General features: G+C 44.2%; 1 protein-coding gene across 1 annotated transcript in view; it reads left to right on the top strand.

Annotated features, from left to right (window-relative positions):
• The first annotated feature begins 16,133 nt into the window (after positions 1-16,133).
• The window catches only part of LOC136677792 (cadherin-8-like), a 47,011-nt gene continuing 41,420 nt past the window's right edge, over positions 16,134-21,724 (top strand). Inside the window, exon 1 of the mRNA XM_066655445.1 lies at positions 16,134-16,236. The gene's annotated coding sequence lies outside the window, so the exon portion shown is untranslated. The remainder of the gene's footprint in view (positions 16,237-21,724) is intronic.

The raw sequence follows: 21,724 nt of genomic DNA, 5'->3' as shown, positions 1-21,724 counted from the left end.
CTAATCATCTAATCGCTGAAATATTAATGCGGCAATAAGTCACTCAATTCAAAATGCTGTAGACTCTAACTACAGGAAGCCGACGAGAGTTTGGAGGCTGTTCTGAGTGATGTCAACTTTCAAGTTTCTCCAGAAATGAAGGGAATCAATCAGGAGCTGGTTCCTATAGCGCTGCACTAAGTCTCTACTCATCTAGGAAGGCTGTATGTTAGATGTTGGAACGCTGCAGGAGTGGTTTGATGTCCTTGAGGTACAAAAACTTTAGTGAGATCAGGAGGTGATTCTAGAAGGTGAGTTCTGTATTACCACCACCACTACAGCTGGTCTCAGTGGTACTGGATGGAGATGTAGTCCATCACTACATAGAATACAGTTCCACGGCTCCACAATGAAATTCTGCAGGAATTTACTCCCCTTCAAATGAAGCTTGGCATTGTGTTCCTGAATATCTGCATCTACAGATGCTCTAAAGCTAATGCAGCCACACAGCTGCAGGGGCTCGGGTCCTGGGTGGGATCCTCTCCTCAGGTGACTGTCTGTGAGGAGTGTGGTGTGTTCTCTCTGTGTCTGTGTGGGTTTCCTCCGGGTGACTGTCTGTGAGGAGTGTGGTGTGTTCTCTCTGTGTCTGTGTGGGTTTCCTCCGGGTGACTCTCTGTGAGGAGTGTGGTGTGTTCTCTCTGTGTCTGCGTGGGTTTCCTCCGGGTGACTCTCTGTGAGGAGTGTGGTGTGTTCTCTCTGTGTCTGCATGGGTTTCCTCCGGGTGCTCTGGTTTCCTCCCACGCTCCAAAAACGCACATTGGTAGGTGGATTGGACGCTCAAAAGTGTCCATAGGTGTGAATGTGTGAGTGAATGTGTGAGTGTGTGTCACCCTGTGAAGGACTGGTGCCCCCTCCAGGGTGTGTTCCCACCTTGCGCTCAGTGATTCCTGGTAGACTCTGGACCCACCACAACCCTGAACTGGATAAGGGTTACAGACAATGAATGAATGTGTGAAACTGTGTGAACATGTGAGTGACTCCGTATCTTGTCCAGTATGTGCTCCTGTGTCCATAGATGAATGACATGAGGATGGCTGAGTGAATGATAATTTCAGTGATTCATATTCTTCACTTGATTATTTTCAGGTTTATGACGTTATGATGATGTCTGTGTGCTTTAGTACATGCCTCAAAATAATGACTGACACAGTGACCAATGTAACTAATGTCATCATGACACTAGAGGCAGTTAACATCGCTTAAATTCCCAGGGTAAATGACCCTGCGCAGGGGCGTCCTCTCAGGACCTCGTAAGTACATCACAGTGATGAGAGCTTTTAACACCTCAGCTGCTATGAGCTTTTAACACCTCGGGTGTTGCTGTACGTACCGAATGAGGACTTGAGTGCTCTTGGCACTGGGAGAAGTGTTGAGGGCCAGATGTACCGAGTCTTTCCCACCAGGACTCAGGTGAGAACAGGTCTGTGGTTCAACCAAAGGGTTGTGGGTTTTGGGCTCTGGCTTCTGGCAGAAGCAAAAAGGACATTAGCAACTGAAGATTAATTGTGTGTTGATGTTTCTCTTGTTTCTTAAAAAAATATTAGAGCTTTTGCTAAATTGATCCGAGCTTGTAACAAATGATTTAATTAATTTCTAACCTCTCCAGAATGAGCACGTAGAGTACATGGCTCTTTTTTTTCTCAGCCTCGTACTCTAAACAAAAGCCACCTCCTTGTTTCTGCACTCACTGTCCATGGCCTTAGCTCCACTGAACCCACAGGAGAACTATGTAGTTCTCCAATACCCATTTCTCCTTGATCACGAGTGGATCAGACACAGCAGTGCTGTGTCTGAGTTTTTTAAACCTTGTGTCCACTCTCTGTCCACTCTGTGAAACACTCCTCCCTCGTTGGTCCACCTTGTAGATGGTACTGTGAGACAGTAGCTCATCTGTCGCTGCACAGTGTGTGTCGCTTGTCCTCTAGTCCTTCATCAGTGACACAGGACGCTTGTTGGACAGTGGTGACAGTAACAGATTCAAATGCTCCAGCATCACTGCCGTATCTGATCCACCCATAGCTCAGGGAGCAGTTGTAGGCATGTTTAATGGAGAGCATACTTGTCTATTGTTTTGTTTGCCATACTCCCTTTTTTAATGGCATCGCCACCTACTGGACAGGTGTAGCGCCAATCGAAGACAAAAGCAGCTGGGCAGAACTGCTTATCTGACAACACCCAGCACAGCACTTGAGTATTTATCCACAGTCTCTCAGCGCAGTTCTCACGGAGGCTGCTATTGATTTTCTATCACTGCGTCCGTGTATACAGTAAGTACAAAGTCTAGTTTTTATTTGTTTATTTATTTATTTCCCTCCCACTGCCCCGTAACAGAGTCCAACGCCCCAGTGGACTGTTTCAAATGTAGAGCTGACATTTCTCCAGACACAAATACCACTCCAGTGTCTGTTCATGCCAAAACAAGCCCCGAGGCGGCAGAGATACTGAGGCACCCTTGTTTTCCCCAACACAATAAAAAAAAAAATGTCAAGGTCCCTGGACGAGTCGGGGTACATAAATTATGATGTGACATTTATAGAATTTGACTGAAATGTCCCATCGCTTTTATCCCCGTTCTGGATGGACAGCATTTAAAGTTCATTTCCACATCGCTATGAGCGAAGCCTCTGCCGTCGACAATTGATTCGAATGGACTTCATAAGTCTTTAAGTTTCTCCTCCGTGACCTTAACGCTTAGTCTATCTTTCTCCGAAACTCATCTCCGACGCCATCAAACACGTCCTAAAGGCGCTCTGTCTATACAGCCGCGGAACAATATTCCCGCAATTGAGTTTCCACAACTCATCCAGGGCCCTGGGGGCTGACAGTGGGTGGGAATCCATCTTTAAAAACATCGTAAACAATATAAAACTTATCTGTGCTGATCTGACGTGGCGCCAGTGGAAGGCGTCTCCAGTCCCTCGTTCTTTTTATCAGAGGACAAATTGGGTTAAGAAGTGAAGCGATCAGAGCTAACATGGCACAGAGCTGCTGAAAGAATATTTACCAGCAGGAAAACATCTGGAGTCTATGATTGTGCTTTAACCCTCTGTTGACACCTGACGGGGACAGAGACCCAGTGAGAGCAGGAAGTGTGCAGCTGTAATTTGGCAGCAGGAGACCAGCGACTAAAAACGATTTATGCTGGGGTTGAAGTCTACGTTGTAACCTGTGCGAGTTCCCCACACCACTGTGAGTGTTTACAATTGTGCTTCAGTTTGAATGCATCGCTCTGCAATTACACCGCCACAACACTAGGGCTGAATCACAAATATAGTCCTATATCCTTCGTAGTGCAAAGTGTAGTAGCATTAGTTTCACTGTCTGTGAAGTGCACTATGTAGGCAGTAGGGCAGTATTTGGCATAGAACATTGTGTAAATGCAGTGCTGGAAAAAAAAAAAAAAAAAACAAATACAGAGCCGGCAATTTTTACCCCTTTCTTTTTCCGAAGTTTCCCTGAAGTTATTATTATTAATTCCCTGATGTCCAAACCGATGTCTGAGGAAATCTCACAGTGAATTTGCTGCAGTCTCTGCGGTGTGGAGTGATGTTCATGTTTCTGGTACCACTTTATAATAAGACTGCACTTATAATTGTTTATAAATGGTTTATTAATGGTTATTAATTAGGTGGTAAATGCATGAATAGTCATTAATAATCAGTTATAACACAGAGATATGAAGTGTAACAGTGATCTGACTCAGTCTACAGTTACACCTCAGATCTCGCCAAATACCGACCTCACTTTGTGTCCTCCATCAGTCGACATTAACTCTTTCAGCTCCAGCACATATTAGTCAATAAGATTAACCCTTTACTCACCAAGTTTAATCAATTAACCCCTGACAGAGCCTCCTTTTAGACACTGATGAGTTGCTCTAAGGTGCAGCTTAAAATTAAGTGACTAAGTTCTGTTTATACCTCAACATTTTCACTACAATCTCTGACACTTTTACTATTAGACAAAAAAGAGTTTGCTGTTTCCCTGGTGTTACAAAGGTCTCACAGTCAATTCGATCTCTGTTTAGGTGATGCATAGTTACATTCTTCAGGATATGTGTGTCGGGTCACGCGTATGGACTGACACAACCTTCCCTGTCTATGGTATTGACCTTAAGGGTGCCTACACACTGCAAGGACACTTTTGCATGGTGTGTCAATCTATAAGGCATGTACTTGGCTGGGGCAGGAGTGGAGTACAGATGGATATCCAACAGGAAACAAGACCTTTGGACCAGCAGGAAACTAACACTAATCTGACAAAGCAGAACACACTACACCAGGCAGCTGCACAACAATGTGAATCTTTATATTTTGCCAATTTGGAATCGTACAGAACCCGGAAAAGTGTTCACTTCACTGATTAGACTCTCCTCCATCTGGGATCATCACCCATCATCTGCTTGTGTCCACCCTTGTCTCTATGAGTTGAGGTGCCTGCATGTCAGACTCAGTTGTACGCTGCTCCACAGAGTGTATTTTTCTGCATACAGGCACTTTTCTGTCTGGACAGAGCTGCCAAAATCACTGGGCGCAAGATCAGTCCTTCACAGGGCGATACACACTCACACATTCACTCACGCACTCACACCTATGGATACATTTGAGTCTCCAAACCACCTACCAACATGAGTTTTTGGAGCGTGGAAGGAAACCGGAGCACCCGGAGGAAACCCACACAGACACAGAGAGAACACACCACACTCCTCACAGCAGTCACCCGGAGGAAACCCACGCAGACACAGAGAGAACACACCACACTCCTCACAGACAGTCACCCGGAGGAAACCCACGCAGACACAGAGAGAACACACCACACTCCTCTCAGACAGTCACTTGGAGGAAACCCACGCAGACACAGAGAGAACACACCACACTCCTCTCAGACATTCACTTGGAGGAAACCCACGCAGACACAGGGAGAACACACCACACTCCTCTCAGACAGTCACTTGGAGCGGGACTCGAACCCAGAGGTGTTATGTTTGGGTTGTGGTGTTCTGATCTAAAACTAATCACCCAAGATAAGCACCTGAGCACACTGATGTTTATGTCATTAAATGCCATCAAATCCTCACTGACAACTTGTGTAAAGGCTTCCCAATCATGCCCTTCATTTCAGGAGTCACGGAAGCAAAACATTAACAAGGACCTGAACAGAGAAAGTTTTCTAACACTTCATTTTTAAAAGTGCAGAAAAGTGGTCCGAAAAACACATGTAAATAAATGGTGTCTTGTCCTTTGTCCTGTCTTTGTGATGCTGCAGATTCTGGGGGACATTTACGAAACGCTGCTGAGAACATCACCTACCTTGACCACGTTGTTTGTGCTGTTTCCTTTCTCGCTTTGTTCCTGGACATTAGCTTTCCTCCAGGCTACTAGTTAGCGCAGTATAGCTAACTTTAGAAAGCTGTGCTAATTGGCAGAGGTGACTTTGGCTCGGCCACGTTTTTCTGCTGCTGCTGCGGCTGCTGTGAATCTATGCATGCGGCAAATATTGAACAAAATGCTGCCTCGCTGAATACAGATTTGGAAATTAAAAAGAGGGAGGGAAAAAAAAGTCAACCATTCTCTAAAACTGTGGAGTCAGTGGGCCATGAAATAACTCCCTCTCTCCCTCTCTCCCGCTCGCACAGAGGAGAATTTCCCTCCTAGTCGCTCTGATAAAAAGAATGAGGGATTAGAGGAGCCTTCCATTGGCGCGGCTTCAAATCAGTACAGATTAGCTCGTCCTTGTGAGATATTTCATGGAGAATTCCCACCTTCTGCCGGACCCTTGGGCCCTGGACGATTTGTGGAGACTACAGAGGCATCTAAAGCATGGGGTTCTAGTTTGTGAGGCTTTGCTTCTTACTGCTCCATGAAGCAACCTTTCCAAAACATAGCCATGAGTGAGTTAACACAGTGCTGCAGTTTACACTGATCAAACAAATGAAAGCCACCTCATTGTCCATTTATTTAGCTCCACTGACCACACAGGAGCACTCTGTAGTTCACATTATTGTGGTCTATCTGTTGCTCTGTGTGTGTATTTGTAACCTCCTTCCATCCTGTGCTACAATGGACAGGACCTCCACTGATGTTGTCGTGGTGTGAATAAAATGGTCATTTTTAATACTACACAGCATTTACCAGTGTTCTCCCTGTGTCTCCATGGGTTTCCTCTGGGTAACTGTCTGTGAGGAGTGTGGTGTGTTCTCCCTGTGTCTGCATGGGTTTCCTCTGGGTGACTGTCTGTGAGGAGTGTGGTGTGTTCTCCCTGTGTCTCCATGGGTTTCCTCTGGGTGAATGTCTGTGAGGAGTGTGGTGTGTTCTCCCTGTGTCTGCATGGGTTTCCTCTGGGTGACTGTCTGTGAGGAGTGTGGTGTGTTCTCCCTGTGTCTCCATGGGTTTCCTCTGGGTGAATGTCTGTGAGGAGTGTGGTGTGTTCTCCCTGTGTCTGCGTGGGTTTCCTCCGGGTGACTGTCTGTGAGGTGTGTGGTGTGTTCTCCCTGTGGCTGCGTGGGTTTCCTCCGGGTGACTGTCTGTGAGGTGTGTGGTGTGTTCTCCCTGTGGCTGCGTGGGTTTCCTCCGGGTGACTGTCTGTGAGGAGTGTGGTGTGTTCTCTCTGTGTCTGCGTGGGTTTCCTCCGGGTGACTGTCTGTGAGGAGTGTGGTGTGTTCTCCCTGTGTCTGTGTGGGTTTCCTCCGGGTGACTGTCTGTGAAGAGTGTGGTGTGTTCTCCCTGTGGCTGCGTGGGTTTCCTCCGGGTGACTGTCTGTGAGGAGTGTGGTGTGTTGGTGCACTGGTTTCCTCCCCCACTCCAAAAACACACGTTTGTAGGTGGATTGGAGACTCAAAAGTGTCTGTAGGTGTGAGTGTGTGAGTGTGTCGCCCTGTGAATGACTGGTGCCCCCTCCAGGGTAGGCTCCGGACCCACCACCACCTTGAACTGGATAAGGGTTAAAGACAATGAATGAATGAATGAATTAATTAATAGTTTCACCAATGCAAGAGAAGCCATCGTATGAAGCACAAACTGATTAATTCATAGACAACAACATAAAGTGGTTTTCTCTTTAATGTCATTGGCTAATTATAAATGATCACATCCAGGGGCTAATTACCATGTGTTACATTTTGGCTGCAAAACAGACTAACTGCCCCTTTAAAATTGTATAACATTTCTGACATTGTGCATTACTTTTTTAAAGCGACTGATCACACCTTTAACACAAAATCCCTCCTTTGTCTTCTTTCTGTAGTCGTCCAGGAGCGAAAACCAGAGCTAGCAAAGAGCTCTCCAAATGTGTAACGTCTTTATTAAGTTCTGAGCCTCGCAGGCAGCTTCAGAGAGAGAGAGAGAGAGATACAGAGAGAGAGAGAGAGAGAGAGAGACAAAGAGAGAGAGAGAGAGAGAGAGAAAGAGAGAGAGAGAGAGAGAGAGAGAGAGAGAGACAAAGAGAGAGAGCAGGAACGAGTAAATAAAAAGAAATATGCTCTTCCAAGAATGTGATAAATGGATTGCTTTTATCTTAACATGAATCAGGCGTCTGACTTACAGGGAGCAGCAGAGTGAGTCCCCAGGGCCTGGGCCAGTGTGTTTTCATATGTTTTTATAGTTGGGTTGTAGCGATAAGGAAACACTTCATCTATTAAACACACGCCGAACACACACACACACACGATCATACACACTCTCACACATCCTCCAGTGTCTCGAAATGGAGGAATAACGACTCCCACAAACCTCTGCGTCCTGCCGTAATGAGCAGCGTGAAAAGTCACAGGTACAAACCTCGGCCACAGCTTGTTGTTGTATTTTTATTTTTATTCTTCTTCATTTTTGGGGGTTTGTATACAACAGGCACATGAATTACCGACAAACCCGCGTCTCCGAGGACCACTTCAGCCTCCCTCTCTCTGTCTGAAATAATTGGGTTGCGATACTAAACCAGGTTTTGAAGTCAGAGTGCAATGGTGCTGGTGTTTTTCTCCTTTATTTAATTTTATTTTATTTTTCTGGAGACGAGGCGCAGTGTCAGCCATTTATCATCCGCCGGCGTTTACAGTGCTCTGGCACAGAGAGAAACAGGTGGTAGAGAATCGACAACAGGGGGAAGTTAATGACACATAAGATGTGTATCAAATATGAACACACACACACACACACACACACACACACACTTATACACCACGTTCTATTTGAACGTGTTACTGTAACACCCAAGGTAAGGAGGTATGTGATTGGTTTAACCAATACGTCATGGTGAGTAGGTGGTGGATCATTCTCAGCGCTGCAGTGACACTGACGTGGTGGTGGTGTGTTAGTGTGTGTTGTGCTGGTGTAGAGTGGATCAGACACAGCAGTGCTGCTGGAGTTTTTAAACCCTGTGTCCACTCTCTGTCCACTCTGTGAGACACTCCTCCCTCGTTGGTCCACCTTGTAGATGTAGAGTCAGAGACAGTAGCTCATCTGTCGCTGCACAGTGTGTGTCGCTCGTTCCTTTTCTCCTAAAGACACCACTGTGTGGAAGAGACCCTAAGATGTACATACTCCATGTACAGAGAGAGAGAGAAAGAGAGAAAGAGAGAGAGAGAAAGAGAGAGATAGAGAGAAAGAGAGAGGGATAGAGAGAGAAAAAAAGAGAGAGATAGAGAGAAAGAGAGAGAGAGAGAGAGAGAGAGAGAGAGAGAGAGAGAGAGAGAGAAAGAGAAAGAGAAAGAGGGAGAGGGCAGTTATCCTCTCTTGAGATCCTGCTTATAGATGGCTCATAGGATGTTTATTATTCATAAAACTTTACTATTCAAACAAATAGTAGCTTTTTTAAATTACAAATTTATGATACAAGTGGGCGGCACGGTAGCGCTTCGGTTTCCACCCACGCTCCAAAAACACACGTTGCAGGTGGATTGGAGACTCAAAAGTGTCCGTAGGTGTGAGTGTGTGTGTGTGTGTCTGTGTTGCCCTGTGAAGGACTGGCTCCCCCTCCAGGGTGTATTCCCACCTTGCGCCCAATGATTCCAGGTAGGCTCTGGACCCACCACCGCCCTGAACTGGATAAGGGTTACAGATAATGAATGAATTAATAAATGATACAAATACACACACACACACACACAAACATGTATTTGTACACTGTGCCATTTCGTTACTAACATTAATCTAATCACTATAGCATTAGCATAGCTTCAAAATAAGCCCTTCTCTATCAACCTCACGGTTCACACTCGTGTATTCGCCCACTGCAGCATCACCGACTCTGACTTCCACACACTGTAATACGACCAAAGCACTGTCTCTGTCACGGCACTGCTGTTTATTCTCTGGTGTTGTCAGTATTAAGGTGGTCTTGTTTGCCATGGAAACCCAGGTCTGTACCTGCTCCGAGCTGCTTCTCCGAGTTAATAGGCTGCAGTAATGTGGGACTGGAGGGAAGCAAGGAAACAGAGGCACTTTCTGAAAGTGTACACTTATCCCCTCGAGCAGAGAACTGAATAATACACAACACAGAAGGGAGAAAGACAAAGAGCCAAGAAAACAGCTCTCGCTGCACACGAAGACGGTGAACTTCTGCTGCCATTGATCCTCGCCACAGTTCCAGATGACTTCCATGCACTCCTTCTTTTTTATGTTCATGCCAGGTCAGATTTTGTTGGGTTCCTTTGGTTTAAACATGAGTTTATTGACCCGGTGTTGGGAATTCAGGCCTTGGATACTGTCTTATGATGCATTATACCACCAAGAGTTTGGCAACAGAACGAAGAGTATTAATAGAGAGTGTGTTCTTATTTCACTGCAGCTTGTACTATTTTATTTTTAACCAGATACTACTACATGTGTTGCTGTGAGGATTTGATGGCAGCCACATGATGTTGAACAAATTCTGGAACATAATTTGTCAAAAATGTATCGGATAGAGCTCTGTCCCAAAAGTCAGAGCCCAACACTGGGGTTATTTTGCATCTCTGGTGATCTATTGGCATTGGGCGTAGTGAGATGTGGCTGATGATACATGTAGATGAATGAATATGGAAACAATATTAGACTGTCTCCCTTAACAGTTTACAGCACTGTTTCTGTTATTCTTCTTCAGGTTCAGAACAGAGTGTTTGTGTGGATTTAGTGTAACAGCTCCCCCAGTGGGCGGGGGCTCACCTCGTGATCGTACAACAGTGACCAGCCACAACCAATCACAATGTAGAGATCTTAGCCATAACTGTGCTGCTCTGCTTCGCTGTGTACACCCTACTATCAGAGACGATTGATGGCCTCTTTGTTTGATTATTTTTGCAGGTACATCAGTTACGAGAGTCACAGCCACGGACGCTGACGATCCCGGATATGGGAACAGCGCTAAACTCGTGTACAGCATTTTGGACGGTCAGCCTTATTTCTCCATTGACCAGTACGATGGTGAGTAGCCTTTATGTTTGCCCCATTACCCACAGTCCTCCCTCATGAGTCTCTGAGACACTCTTTTAAATTCCCCAATGATTTTAATGAGTTTAAACGGATTGGAACGTTCCCCTTCTTTATTTTATCTGGTAAGTCATAACCCTGAATACAGCAGCTTGGTCTTATTGTTTATTCTGGTTCACTGGGTCATCGCTTGACATCAGCGAAGACGGGGGAATGATTTCAGAGTTGGAAACAGAGGAGAAGGGAAACTTTATTGATGGCGCTATCTTTGAATTCCATCTCAGGCTTCTGCTTCTTTTCAACCTTGACTTTGTTGTTTTAGCGCATTTCCTTTTTTCCCTAATTGCATTTTCAGCCGAGTTGTTAACGGTGTCTGTAAGCAACATGATTAAATAATGGTGAAATTACATTAATAAGCAATGAGATGGAAATGAACAGCTCGTAATTTGGAAACACAACAGACAATAAACAAGGCCTGTGTCTGTCCAAATTGTATGTGCATATTAAACGAATATACTTTGTTTTTTTGTTGTTGCTTTGTTATTTTTTTTTCTTTTTCTCTGCGTAACATATGATAACTCTGCTCACAATGCGTTTCAATCACTCAGCGCCAGTCAAAGTGTGGAAATGCTAATTTGAAACCAAGTTTGAGGAGCTTAAATTGAGTAGTGTGTGTGTGTGTGTGTGTGTGTGTGTGTGTGTGTGAGAGAGAGTGATTACTGAGCACATGCAGATGGCTCATTCAAGTGAGCCAGATGTTTTAATGAATGTTAATGAAAAATAAAAGGTAAAGGGAAAACAACCATTAGGATCCATTTGACACTTCCAACACCACGTCGGAAACGAGACGTCGTTCGATAAATAAGTAAACATCGTGCTCAGATTCTTCGCTGCTTTAATTGTTGCCGAAAATTCACAACCCAAAAGAGCCCTGTCAGATGCATGGAAATGAAGGTTTGTGCTGCTCTCGTGTCTCCGATGATGAGGAATTCATTTGAATAGTTTAAGAAGAGATTGTGAACAATGGACACACGTTAAAAACAAAGACACAACAATGAGGATCGGGAAAATGTCTCACTGAGGTTTGAACACCTCAGTTCCAGTCGAATTATAAACTCGTTCGTTAGGATGAATTATCTCCATCACAGTTAAGTAATGACTGCCCAGAAAACCTTGACATACCCTCACAATGACACTGTGTGGGTTCATCTCTGTATCTTTATTTAGGGAACATAACCGTACCTTATTCTATATTAATTGTCAATTTTAAAATTGTGATGATTTCATATGCTCCATTTCATCTCCAGGACTTTTATTATGTTCTTTAATTTTACACAATTCTGTAATTAAATATTATAGAGAAGAAAGAGAATAAATATCTAGAGAAGAGAATGTAATGAACCTTTAGGGAACACCGCTGCTGTACCTTTAAAGACACTCTACACTGTATCTATTTATTTTTTTCTCGTACATAGCACCTGCAGACACTCTGTTAGCAGCCTTTGTAATGAAGTGTAATAAATTTAAATATTTTCTAAACACATCTTAAGCCTGAAATTAATCAATCCATTGATTCACCTTTATTCAAACTCCGAATTCATCGAAGGTTATTCTCTTTAATAATGAAGCCAAGGTAAAATAAGCAAATGGAATGGAAAGATTACATAAAGAGAGTAAGATATTGAAGAAATAAGATCATTTACATCAGTTCAATCCAAGTGGAGCAATCCAATAAAAATAAATAAATAAATAGTACATAAAAGTAAAATAATAAAAATAGAATGTTAAAAATAGTCGAGAGTAGAAGCGTAGATGATGAATATATTCACAAATAAAATAGTAAATAAAATGTTTTCTGCAGAGCTGAGCCCAGAGTATCAATGACAGAGGCTCTTTTCTCCTTGTTACAGCTCAGTGGAACGCAATGAATTTGAAGCTGTTATTTTCATGATGTAAATATGACCTAGCGTTTCTTTAAAGGCATGTTCACACTGCAAAACTGTTTATTTTTCTCTGCTAAGACTGAGACTGAGACTGAAAAAACCTGCAGCAACATGTTAATGTGTTTTCTAACAAGTGTCCGTGGTCATAACTGTCTCCTTTCTGTGTGAATTGTAAATATTTCTGTAGAAGATCATTCCCAGGATTCAGGCATCGTGTGCTAATTATAGAGTTCTTTTTGTGGATGTATAAGTGAATTTCTAATGGATAACCATCATGAGAAATCAACCATGATCTTGCCTCAAAGCTCAGGGCAGAGCGAAATATTAAATGTTCGTACGTAGCAGGTTACAGCACTGTTTCTGCGCAATGTGTGTGTGGATTTAATGGAACAGTGCCTTCAGTGGATGGGAGATTGATAGTAATCATGAACTGTGTTTGTAGAATATCCACAAAACTGCCTTTAGTAGTTAACGTGTTGTTTATTTATTTATTTTATTTATGTATTTATTTTTTGTTTGTGTTGGGAAAATGTTCCCTTATTCGTCTGTTTTTACCTTGCAGTGACTTGCTTCATTTCTGGGCTCTGGCTTTTGGTCTTTTCTCTTTATGATCTGTGTGGATTGTTAGTTTTGTCTCTTTTTTCATTAGTATTTCACTCCAGCTCCACCCTTATGTGTTGTTTTTCTTTACTCTTAACACACTCTATCAGATTTTGTTTTCTATGATTCTAGATGGCGCCACTGATAATAAAGCTACGCTAAAGTTTACCCATGAGTGTCTTGTTAGTCTGAGTTGCATTAGGTTGATGCACCCATAGTGCAGCACTAAGTTAAATAATGCAGTAGTTTTTTTTATTCTGAAAAATTCTAAATGGCTCTTGGCTTGAATTGGGGCTTTCAAATCCAGATCTTGGGTCCAGTTTCTATACCAGAATTTTTAAATATCTGACTGGTGTCATGCCAGAGCCATAGCTCTAACTGCTAATGCACCTGACTGAACAGGTATGGTCCAATACCGGCTGGTCATTGTAAAATCCCAGGCTGGAACCTGGCTAATGTCTAGGTTTAAATAAAGGAAACATTCCTCTGTCTTTAAAATGGTTCTCTAAAGACATATCCATTGAATGTTATGTGAGGAGAAGATGTTAATTCTCGGACAATTCTCTCAGGAACCATTTCAGAAACCTTTAGAGTGAGATGTAAAAGTTCTACAGCAATTAAAGTGTCTTGAAAAGTGCATCTAAGGCAAGAGCAGTTTAGTAACCTTTTTGATTTTGAAGCGCGTAGGTGAGAGTCGTAGACGTACAAAGTGCCCAGGATACGGTTCTGAAAACTAGAACCGTTTGAGTTTCCCTTTGATTTAGACTCTAATGATCCACCACACCGATTTCCCACATTTTTACAAAGCCAAAAAAAATAAATTCCCATTTGAAATGTGTGAAGTTGGCATCGGAATCAATGTCGATCTGCTGTTGGGGCGTTTCTCTCTGGGCTTTGCTCAGTTGACTAATTATCTCAATGATTAGCCTTTAGTCAAAGCTTTCTCCTTTCCCCTCCAGAGCTCCTCCAACAGGCGCCTAGTGCTTCTTCTTCTTCTTCTTCTTCTTCTTCTTCTTCTTCTTCTTCTTCTATTGAATATTCTGCTCGTGGTGAGACATGTCTGGGCTCATTTATAGGAGCAATCAGTGAATTTTTCTATCAAATTGAAGCTAATAAAGAAACAAAAAAAAAAGATTTTATGAAATTTATATTTTATAGTACATCTCACATTACATGAAAAATCAAATTGCTTTCTAGTCTTAGTATGAACCAATTTTTCCTCTGTACAGTGGGTACCTCCCACATGGAGATCATGTTTAACAGATTAATTAAGCAGCAACAGGTTCTTCATAAAGTAACACATACATCACAAAAAGCAAATATTTCTAACATTTCTACACATGTTACACATCACTAAGTGAGCTCCTGTCCACTGGTGGTGCTGTTTCACTAAATCCACACAGACTGTCCTTTCTGATACCTGAAGAAGGATCACAGAAACAGTGCTGTCAACTGCTGTGGGAGAAAGTTACAGAGAAGACAGTCCTGCAGTTCCTGAGCTTCTGGGGATTAGAGTTAGATTTAAGATCATGTTGGAGCTTAGGTTTAAGGTAAACTATGTGTAGCACACATTGTATTAATCTTGGGAATGGCTTTTATGGATTTTAGTCAAATATGTACTAGCCGATGCTGAGTTGAGGCGATACTTGGAAAAGCACAGACAAAGAAAATAAATGTATGAGAAATTTTGGACCATTTCTATTGGTGCATTCCTCTTGAAAGTGTGAAGGTCAACTGCTGTGTTCAAATGATGTAGTAAACTAACCATACACAAACACAGAGAAACATGTTTTCATTGGACAGCAACAATATAAAAAAGCTTTATCACACAGATCTCCTGCATGACCAACACAGTAAACGAAGACCCTATCTGTGGATTGAAGTCACATTATTTATTTATTTTTTTTAAACTGTGTTACTTCATTCATCTTTTTTTTTTTTAAATGTGCGACAGACTACAAGCAAAAACCACACACTGGCGCTGTCCAATTAAACACACGTATCCACACGTTTGTGGATGTTAAGTTCACTACATCATTTGAACACAGCAGCTGTCCTTCACACTTTCAAGATGAATGAACCAATAGAAATGCTCCTTCATTCCCTCTGAATAAAATCTTTTAACATTGACTTCCTCTAAAAGTTAATGAGGTTTTTTGCTTCTCCTGTAAATATACTCTTTTATAGATACATGGATATAATTCGACAGTGACAATATACTTTTTTTCTAATTTCCCCTGTTTACACCAAGAGAGTGAAACCGATTCTTGGAGGATAATGATTTATTGCATCTGTTTTCTTATTATTTATTTATTTTAATTTTATTTTTTGGCTAATATTTGAATGAAGTAGTTCTCCTTGTATGAAAATGTGAGATAATTAGTTATGTTTCAGTGCCACATGTTTCAGTGCCACCTGTGTAGTGCATGGTGTAGGTCAGGAATGAATAGATTGCATTGTATGATGGATTATAAAACCATTTATATTTGGTGATAACCTTCACATCTCATCATTGAAGTGTAAGAATCTTAGATGTATTTTCCATGAAGTGAAATTATGTAGTAAGTATGTTGCTATTTGGGATGCAGCCCACACCTCTGTATAGACATGTACAGGCGGAACATGGCTTTGTTTACAAACATGTTGATGTCTGAGTTCCTCTTATATTTTGTTAATTTTAATATCTAAATGAGCACTGAATCATTTGAAAAAACAATCTCTCTCTGTCTCTCTCTCTCTCTCTCTCTCTCTCTCTCTCTCTCTCTCTCTCTCTCTCTATTTCAGCTGTGATCAAAGTGGCTTTGGCCGGAATGGACAGAGAGATGAGAGAAGAGTATCTGGTCGTGATTCAAGCCCGAGACATGGGGGTCACATGGGAGGAATGTCAGGGACCACCACAGTCACTGTAACACTGACTGACATCAATGATAACCCACCAAAGTTTACAAAAGGTGATCAGAACCACTCTCACAAACTCTGAGCTTTGGTAAACGTGTCTGGAATCGATTACTTTGTAGGCGTGTTATAAATCAGTGAGGAGTTGTGATGTCACATTTCTGTGATTCAGGTTTATATGAGTTCACCATCCGGAAGACCTTGGTGTTGGGAAATCTGGAGGAAGAATTATAACCAATGACCGGGACATCGGGGAGAACTCCAAGTCCACTTTCCGAATCATCGGAGGAGATGAGAAGAATGTTTTCGAGATAATCCCTGACGCTCAATCTCAGGAGGGGATATTGACCCTGAAAAAGGTGAGGCAGCAAAAGGAGGCTAAAACAATTGCTTTGTTTCTGATAAAGTGGCCAGTGAATATCAGTAAAAGGGGGTGTTTCTGATAAAGTGGCCAGTGAGTGTCAGTAGAGGGGGGTGTTTCTGATAAAGTGGCCAGTGAGTGTCAGTAGAAGGGGGGCGTTTCTGATAAAGTGGCCAGTGAGTGTCAGTAGAAGAGGGGCGTTTCTGATAAAGTGGCCAGTGAGTGTCAGTAGAGGGGGGGGGGTGTTTCTGATAAAGTGGCCAGTGTGTGTCAGTAGAAGGGGGGGGGGGTGTTTCTGATAAAGTGGCCAGTGAGTGTCAGTGGGGGGGGGTGTTTCTGATAAAGTGGCCAGTGAGTGTCAGTAGAAGGGGGTGTTTCTGATAAAGTGGCCAGTGAGGATCAGTAGAGGGGGGGGGGGTGTTTCTGATAAAGTGGCCAGTGAGTGTCAGTAGAAGGGGGTGTTTCTGATAAAGTGGCCAGTGAGGATCAGTAGAGGGGGGGGGGGGTGTTTCTGATAAAGTGGCCAGTGAGTGTCAGTAGAAGGGGGTGTTTCTGATAAAGTGGCCAGTGAGGATCAGTAGAGGGGGGGGGTGTTTCTGATAAAGTGGCCAGTGAGTGTCAGTAGAAGAGGGTGTTTCTGATAAAGTGGCCAGTGAGGGTCAGTAGAGTGTTGGGGGGGGGGGGGGGTTCTGATAAAGTGGCCAGTGAGTGTCAGTAGAGGGGGGCGTTTCTGATAAAGTGGCCAGTGAGTGTCAGTAGAGGGGGGGGGGGTGTTTCTGATAAAGTGGCCAGTGTGTGTCAGTAGAAGGGGGTGTTTCTGATAAAGTGGCCAGTGAGTGTCAGTGGGGGGGGGTGTTTCTGATAAAGTGGCCAGTGAGTGTCAGTAGAAGGGGGTGTTTCTGATAAAGTGGCCAGTGAGGATCAGTAGAGGGGGGGGGGGGGTGTTTCTGATAAAGTGGCCAGTGAGTGTCAGTAGAAGGGGGTGTTTCTGATAAAGTGGCCAGTGAGGATCAGTAGAGGGGGGGGGGTGTTTCTGATAAAGTGGCCAGTGAGTGTCAGTAGAAGAGGGTGTTTCTGATAAAGTGGCCAGTGAGGGTCAGTAGAGTGTTGGGGGGGGGGGGGGGGGGGGGTTCTGATAAAGTGGCCAGTGAGGGTCAGTAGAGTGTTGGGGGGGGGGGGGTTCTGATAAAGTGGCCAGCGAGGGTCAGTAGAGTGTTGGGGGGGTGTTTCTGATAAAGTGGCCAGTGAGTGTCAGTAGAAGGGGGTGTTTCTGATAAAGTGGCCAGTGAGGATCAGTAGAGGGGGGGGGTGTTTCTGATAAAGTGGCCAGTGAGTGTCAGTAGAAGGGGGTGTTTCTGATAAAGTGGCCAGTGAGTGTCAGTAGAAGAGGGTGTTTCTGATAAAGTGGCCAGTGAGTGTCAGTAGAAGAGGGTGTTTCTGATAAAGTGGCCAGTGAGGGTCAGTAGAGTGTTGGGGGGGGGGGGGGGTTCTGATAAAGTGGCCAGTGAGGGTCAGTAGAGTGTTGGGGGGGGGGGGGGGGGGGTTCTGATAAAGTGGCCAGCGAGGGTCAGTAGAGTGTTGGGGGGGGTGTTTCTGATAAAGTGGCCAGTGAGTGTCAGTAGAAGGGGGTGTTTCTGATAAAGTGGCCAGTGAGGATCAGTAGAGGGGGGGGGTGTTTCTGATAAAGTGGCCAGTGAGTGTCAGTAGAAGGGGGTGTTTCTGATAAAGTGGCCAGTGAGGGTCAGTAGAGTGTTGGGGGGGGGGGGGGGGTTCTGATAAAGTGGCCAGCGAGGGTCAGTAGAGTGTTGGGGGGGGTGTTTCTGATAAAGTGGCCAGTGAGTGTCAGTAGAAGGGGGTGTTTCTGATAAAGTGGCCAGTGAGTGTCAGTAGAAGAGGGTGTTTCTGATAAAGTGGCCAGTGAGGGTCAGTAGAGTGTTGGGGGTGGGGGGGGGGGGTTCTGATAAAGTGGCCAGTGTGTGTCAGTGGGGGTGTTTCTGATAAAGTGGCCAGTGAGTGTGTAGATGGGGGGCTGGGGCTCATCTGTTCTTCACCATATATCAAGAATGACCTGCTTCTTTGAAAGTCGTGAAAACAAGGCGGTGCACTCTGTGCTTTTGTGGATGGAGCGTGGAGAATAAAGGGGTTGTAACATATTTTCCAAATCCACTGACCTTGAGTGTGACCTTGACTTTGAGAAATACTTTAAAACCCACATGAGAAGTGTGTGTATCCTCACAAAACAACTTCAGTTCTGAAGGCCAGCCGTGCTCAGATTTGGAGCTTTCTGCAGCGATAACCCCCCGTACGCCCGGTCCCCCCCTCGACTTCGGGTTCTGGTTCTGAACCCTAGCGAAGCAGCGAGGATTTGCATATGGAAAAACCATTGTATGCAAATGTGCAAGCCTTCACTGAGGCTCAGAATACAATGAAGCACCCGTATCTCCCAAGGACATCTACAGAGAGTTGAACCCCAGCATTGTCTGGATGCACATAAATAACATCAGTAAAACATGGGGTGCTTTATAAAACACAGTCCTTGCTCTTTAATATTCAAAGTAATTCATTTAAACTCAATAAAGGGGGTGGTGTTTTTGTGCACATTGATTTTGGAGTAGAGTTTCACTTCACCCAGTCATTTTTAGGCATAATGTTCAGTACAACACACACACACACACAGACACACACACACACACACACACACACACACAGAGATGGCATACATTCTCCTCAGCACTTAGAGAGCTGATTGGGGTGTTACCTTCAGCTGTGGATGTTGAGGGAGGATAAACAGTAGCTCCTTCATTCCCTTCTCCCTAATGTTCCTGTCAAACCCGGGGAAAAACCCAGCTTCATTTCCAACTCCGCTCAGTGCCACTCGTCTCCGCTCACCCTCGCTCTCACCAACACACACCCCCTGTACTTCAGCTCCTTCACTGGCTTCCTACAAAATATTACATACAATTTAAAATGATTCTATTTACCTACAAAGCCCTCCTTACACACACACACACACTACCCCCCCCTCACTCTCTCAGGTCTGAAACAGCTGCTACTCACTCTCCCTCTGTTCAATCTCCATGGCTTTGGGGATCTAGCTTTTTCTAGACTTGCTCCGTGACTCTGGAACTAAGCAGACACCCTTCTCCATCTTCATCCAGATCTAATCTAGAAGCATCTCTTCACACTCAGATCCAATCTCATGAGTCTGAAGTGTCCCACTGTGTTTATATCCAGCTGTTGTATTAATTACTGCTCTCTCCGTTGTCCGTAATCCTGCTTTTAACAAAACGTAAGCTTCTCCGAGTTCTTGAAAAGCGCTAAAGTAGAAGAATGAGATTAGTTTCGTTCAAGGAGCTTTTGAAAAGTTTCGCTGACACTCTTCATAGAAAAGTATTCCCGATACATCAGCACACACTGGAGCAGCTGCACATGAGCCGTGTCCAATGCCGAGTGCGATGAGTGGTGCGGCTCAGTACCATCAAACTCTCACAGAAATGTTCTATCGTCAAATGTAAGCCTTTCCAGAAAAGCAGAGGCTGTTACTGCAGCGGCGTCTGAGATAATTTACACTCTCTTAGAAAAAGCCAAGAGACATGAAGAGAGAGGAGCAGACAAGGTCACGGAGGGAGAGAAAGACAAACACAGACACAGACACACACACACACACACACACACACACACACACACACACACACTAAAAGAAGAGCCCTTTTGAGTCTAAAGTTGTGCATCTACATCTGAATATGAAACAGAACGGCGCTGTTATTCTCCACGGTCTCATCCCTCTGCTCTTGGCCTGGAATCTGTTGGCTGCATCACTAATACTATGATGGATGGTGCCGCATGACAAAAACAGGCAATCAACATCCTCCTCTCGTCACCTGTGCTCCTCCAGACGGAGCCGGGTTCACCGAAGCCCAGCGCGAGAACCGAGAACATAACCTTTATTTTTCCTCCCTATTTACCATCCACTGGCATCCGCTGGCAACCGCTTTCCTTTTACCTCAGACTGAACACAACAGCGACGACGTTTACCGATAAATAACAAGGTTAAAGACACGTTTTTAACCACTGAACCTAGAAATAATGAAAACAAGGCCAGGCCCAGGCTACAGTTTTAAAATCAAAGGTTCCTTGACCTAGAACATGCAGCTGTAGAGGTTTTAAAAGTCTCACGATCAACACACGAGTGCCTCACAGCTGTGGGTGTGTGATGGGGTGAGTGGTGCTTTTCCACTGCCGTGTCCCTACTCACCTCTACTGTACTCTGCTTTTCAGCTTCTCCTTCAGGTAAATTTGGTTCTGGAAGCAGGTTCTGTCTCAAACAACAGTGACAACAATAACACACCAATGCACCATGAGTGAACACTTACCGCCGCCGTTGTTGTGGTTTCCAAAGCCTGCTGTTCCCCTTAGAGACAGGGTTTTGAGACGACCCCCGATACATTTCACAGGGGAGCACAGGCCGGGGTGGTACCATGCAATGGAAAAGTGCCAAAAGAAAGAGAATTCATAAATAAAGAACTTTTATTGGCAGCTGTATATTTTATTAGCAGTAAATTCTGATCCCAGATTATCAAAGGCTCTTTGTAGGAAGCGTAAATGTATTGATCTGGAGCAGGAGTCCTCTGCCGTGGTGGAGCTGGGCTTTGTTGTGGAGGGGTTTGTGTGTATTTGTGTATGTGTGTGTGTGCTTTCATCTTCCCAGTCTCATCACCCCCCACCCAAAGGCAGAGGAGGGCGAGATACTTCCCCCTGCAGATCTTTGATGTCTTTAAATACGCCCCCCCCCCCCCACTCTAAAGCATCTCTGGCTGTCTGCGTGGTGTTCAGCAAACACAGCTCCAGGCCACGAGCATCAAAAAACCAAAGGCCCAAAGTGGTGGGAGAAGGAGAGCTGCTGTTCACCAGCCTCCACACACTCCACACACTCCACACGGCAGCTCGCTCGGCAGCACACACTCCAGCGGCATCCGAACCAGAGAACAGGTCAAGTGACTGCTGTATTTAGCCCCCTACAGAACATTGAGTGATGGGATGAGCTGTTGAGTACGGCTGACTCTGTGGACGGGATCAAATGGCATGTTGTTATTGAAAGAGCTGGAAAAGTGAGGTAGGTTTACAGGAAAATAAAGATCCTGCCCTCTTTAAACAGGGTTCTTCTGGGGTTCTTTAGCAAAGGCAATGATTCTGGTTTGATCCAAGGGCTTCACAAAGGCCCGTTCGCATTGCGAAGAAGTTCATTTCATTAGATGGAGCTTTAGATGGAATTTTACCCAAAGGGACACTATGACAATTCTTCAAGGGTTCTTTAGTAAAGTTAGAACCGAGACCAGATGAACAGATGAATGGCTCTTCAGATCAATGGAGGTTGTGTTGTATGATGTTATATCTTTTTGAAAAAGATTCTTCTTCTGTGACAAACTGCACACTGTAACTTTAGTAGAAACCTTCCCCAGTGCCACATAGAACCATTTGTTGATAGA

This window comes from Hoplias malabaricus, chromosome Y, assembly GCF_029633855.1.
Source record: "Hoplias malabaricus isolate fHopMal1 chromosome Y, fHopMal1.hap1, whole genome shotgun sequence".
In the NCBI taxonomy this organism is placed as follows: Eukaryota; Metazoa; Chordata; class Actinopteri; order Characiformes; family Erythrinidae; genus Hoplias; species Hoplias malabaricus.
This window is presented reverse-complemented; position numbering and strand designations above follow the sequence as displayed.